The 4581-nt window shown below is 35.2% G+C and overlaps 1 pseudogene; it reads left to right on the forward strand.

Moving 5' to 3' along the window:
- LOC107721017 (carbamoyl-phosphate synthase [ammonia], mitochondrial-like) overlaps positions 1-4365 on the forward strand; it is a 54179-nt pseudogene extending 49814 nt beyond the window's left edge.
- Positions 4366-4581: the final 216 nt, after the last annotated feature.

Genomic DNA, 4581 nt, shown 5'->3' on the forward strand with positions numbered 1-4581 from the left:
ACCTGTATGTATGTATGTATATATATATATATATATATATATATACAGTATTTAACACAATTATGATTTAATTTTGTTAAATACAAAATTAATACACACAAAATTTATATAATACAAAATTACACACAGACACACACACACACACACACACACACACACACACATGCATATATCTATCTCTCTCTCTCTCTCTTTGTTCAAAAATTAATAATTAAAGGATTGGAGTAATGGCTGTTGAATATACAGCTTTCCCATCATAGGAATAAATCACATTTTAAAATAGAGTAAAACAAAAGTTATTTTAAACTCTAATAATATTTCAAAATAATCCTGTTTTACTGTATTTTTTCATCAAATAAATGCAGCACTGATGAGAAGAGACTTATTTCTAAAACATTTAGAAACTTTTGAATGATAATGTATATGCATCAACCATTAAAAAAAAATAAAAAAAAAACATATTGAAAGACCACTACTAGAAACAGAATATTTTTATACTCTTTGCTAGGCTCCTATGTTTTCCTGGCCTCGGTTGAGAGAAGCTGACCATGTCCTGCGTTGTGAGATGGCCGCCACAGGAGAGGTATAGAGCTGCTTCAGGCACATTGATTACCATTACATCTGTTGTAAAATCTGAAGTGTCCCCAGCTCGTGTTTTCATCACAGGTTGCTGGGAAGCAGTCCACCATCAGGGATAAATGTTTACATATTGTTTACCAGTTGTAGCCTAGTTCAGTGGTGCTCATGGGCACATACATCTAGTTTTTCCATCCTCTGTCCAAATCCAGCAAAGAGTATTTTTATGTTTCCAAGCAGGCCGGTTTACCTGCTCTCCCTGGCAACGGGAAAACCATAGAAACCAGCCTGGAGGACAATGAAGCTGAAGGAGCATTTTTATCGTGCAGCACTGATTTCCAGCTTTAGAACAGGAAGTACAATATCTCCACCCCAGATTTTATGATGGCCCCATTCTGTCCGTTTTTTCATAATTGTAATATCACACCAGTCTACCTTCATTCAGCAACATCTTTAATATGTTTGATTTATTTCACCTTGGCTTTCAATATTGTACTAATGGAGATAAATGAATAATTTATCCAGGAGTTTCTGTATGCTGTGATGAATATTTGTAGATTTGCTCCTGATCTTAAAGATCAAGATATTTCTTTCTTGCTCTTGTTTTTTAGCGTTCTATTTTGCTCACTGCAGGTGGCTTGCTTTGGACCAAACATCTACTCTGCCTTCCCGAAGGCCATGCTCTCTACGGGATTCAAGCTTCCCCAGAAGGGGATTCTCATTGGGATACAAGTGAGGGAGAACTTTTTTTTCCCTTCCTTAATGGTTGAATCTCAAAGGACTTGTCTGCATTACATCCTCTCAGATTTACTCAGTAGAACATGAGCATTTCTGGCTTGTTTTGATCAGAGCAGGTTGTTATTTCCTCACAGGTTGTTATTTCCTCATAAAATGATAAAAGCCATAATATGAGGTTTTCAAGTATGAAAACAATTCCTGAATATATTTAGAGCACATTTATGAGCTTAAAAATTGGCATGTAAAAATTCTGTTAGTTTCTAATCCTCGCATCATTGCAAAACTGAAACAAAAGATTTTGCAGAATGTTTTGGCTTCTCTTTTCTAAGCAATGAAAGTGAATGGCAAGAAGGTTTGTTTAGCTACAAAAATGACAAAAAGCACCATAATAGCATTATGAAAACGGCCAATCTTACTTGGGCACTATATTCTAAGTCTTCTGAAGATATACAGGGGATTTGTGTAAGGAACAGACTGAAAGTTAGAGGTCTTTCCCTCCACTGTAGCTCGCAAATATTATTTTGCATTGATGTAGAATTAAGTAAGGCACATCAAGATGCTTTGTGTCAGTCAATGATAGGCCTTTCACATTCATGAATGTTGTGCTGATGAAAAAATTGTCATGCAAGTAATTGCAATGAGCTATTTTATATTAACTATTCATATAACTTAGTCTAAAAGGTTATTTTTATGTTTTACTTGGAATATATGTATATAATATAATACAAAGTATAATAAAATAGACTCAAATGATTTACTTTAATGCTGTGAAAATTAATAATATTTATATAATATAATATAACAATAATACAATGCAGTTTGATTAAACTCAAGTCTTTTTTTTATGAATTGACATTTTGATATCGACATTTAAACTGCACAGTTATTTTGGTTATCTTAAATAATTGAGCTTAGATCAAATAATCATGATCAGACAATTAATCAATCGTGTCAGAATGTATATTATGCATGTATTCAGTGTTCTGCTTGGAACTGATCTAAATTTTTCCTCATCAAATGTGAAGCCACATATCACAAAAATTGATTGTCATCCATAAATAACTACTAAAATAAAGCAGGTGCAGAACAGTTTGTGTTTATTGCATGTAAATCTCCCTGAAGCTGCACACGAACATATAACTGTCCCGAAGGGGCGAATACACAATCACATATATTCACTGGGTAAAGTTTCTCCTTGAAATGAATCCTGAATCACTCTTTTACAGTGTTTTATGTTCTCGCGATACTCCTATTTTTATTTCAGCGGGTTTCAGATTACCGAGAATCACAGTGAAATGTCTCACCAAATTCAGGTAGTGCAACAACCTCATGCTGCAGGCACAAGATGTATAAAATTTTATAAAGAAATTCTTAAATGCTTAAAATACAAAGTACTTAGTAGTTATGGTCTGGTCTGTTTCCTCAAATGGTTTTCTATAGGCAAAATGTTTTTGTTGTGCATCTTCCTTTGGTGTAACTGTGATGTTCACACATCATTTTAAGCCTTGACTATAACACAGGAATTCAGAGGCTTTTTAAAAATGTTTTGATGTAATATCATCATCGGCATGCCCTCTTTCATTTCCTCCTGTGCTCACTCAGATGTTTACGATTCATGCCCACTCTCAGCGTGAAAATCAAATATCTTGTCAGGGTCATTGACAATGCTCAGACAGCACTGTGTTCTAATGGAGTCTCAGGTATGAATGAGAGCATGAAATTCCTATTTGAAACAAACCCCCCGGTTTCTGTAGATGCCGGACCTGGGAACTGCAGATCTGACATGCTTTTAAAAGCCTGATTATCAGCCCATGGTTCAGTCTCTGTGAACACAGAGCTGCGCTATTGATCTGGAAGTGCTTAGAGGAAGACTTTTCTTCTAGAAATAGTCTCCTGCTCTGCGTCCATCCACACAGACTGCCTGACCTTTTGAATTTAAAGATTTTTTTCTGTCTGGCTATCTTTTTCTTTCTGCTTTCTCAGGTGTTATTTTACGTTTTTGTCTCCAGCATTCATTCAGGCCTAACTTCCTGTCTACTGCTCATCCGCTTCATGAGGAGGGCTTCAAGGTGAGTTTAAGTCATGAACCAACAAAACAGCTGCAGACGACACTCTAGTAGTTTTTTTTTCTTAGCTGAATTACATCTTGCATGTATAAAAAACCAAATCTGCTTCTGTTGTTCTGTCTTTAGCTCTAAGCCACAGAGGGTACATCAGCTTGGCTCAATGCTAATGATGTTCCAACCATCCCTGTTGCTTGGCCGAGCCAAGAAAGCAAAAATACAACCTTACCCAGCATCAGCAGGTGAGTACTTAAACTTTCGGAGTACTTTTTTCCCCTGCCCTCAATTGATATACATATTAAAATAAACATTTTATTTTAAGTGTTATATAAATAAAATTGAGATACATTTTTAAAAAATGTATCATTATTGTTATTGTAAAACACTAATATCGGGAAATGATATTACAATTTAAAGTAACTGTTTTATACTTTAATATTTTTTCAGTCTTCAGTGTCACACGATCCTTCAGAAATCATGCTAATATGCGGATTTGGTGCTGAAGAAATATTTCTAATTATTTTAAATGTTGAAAACATTGTGGTGCTTAATATTTTTGTGGAAACAGTGACACATTTTTAAGAACTCTTTGATTAATCTAAAGTTTAGAAGAACAGCATTTACTTGAAATAGAAATCTTTTGAACATTATAAATGTCTCTGCTGTCACTTTTAAAGCTGTCACTGTCATTTTTTAAAGGATTCCAAACATCAGAATAGCATTCATTTGATTCAGTTGTAAAATAGCCACTGTCATGCTACTGAAAAATTAGTAGCATCACTACTGTGCGTTACAGTAGTACTGCATAGTACTACATATTGGTATTACATAGTACTAATTTCATGCCCTGATTGTTGGCTTTGTTTGCCAAAAAACATTTAGCTGTGACAGTCACCGATTGGCTGTCATGAGACCCCAGAAGTCAAGCCTGTCAACAGAGGATCCAGTCACCTTTGAGGCATTCAAGCATCTTTGTCACTTATGTTAGCATTCTGCTCTGGTGCACGGCTCTGTGGTAGCAAAATGCTTTCACTGAAAGCGCACTCTAGACACTGCATGCTGAGATACTTCAAGTATTTCTGCCATCATCGACCCTCAAGGCTTGCAGTCTAATTTTGTTGTAATAAGAGATGTTTACTAAAGTCAGATCACAGATTCAGCTGATTACATTTATAACTAATCAAAGGGCACTTTTAACACAGCT

The sequence above is a fragment of the Sinocyclocheilus rhinocerous genome, unplaced genomic scaffold (genome assembly GCF_001515625.1).
Source record: "Sinocyclocheilus rhinocerous isolate Xijiao unplaced genomic scaffold, SAMN03320098_v1.1 scaffold1202, whole genome shotgun sequence".
Lineage (NCBI taxonomy): Eukaryota > Metazoa > Chordata > Actinopteri > Cypriniformes > Cyprinidae > Sinocyclocheilus > Sinocyclocheilus rhinocerous.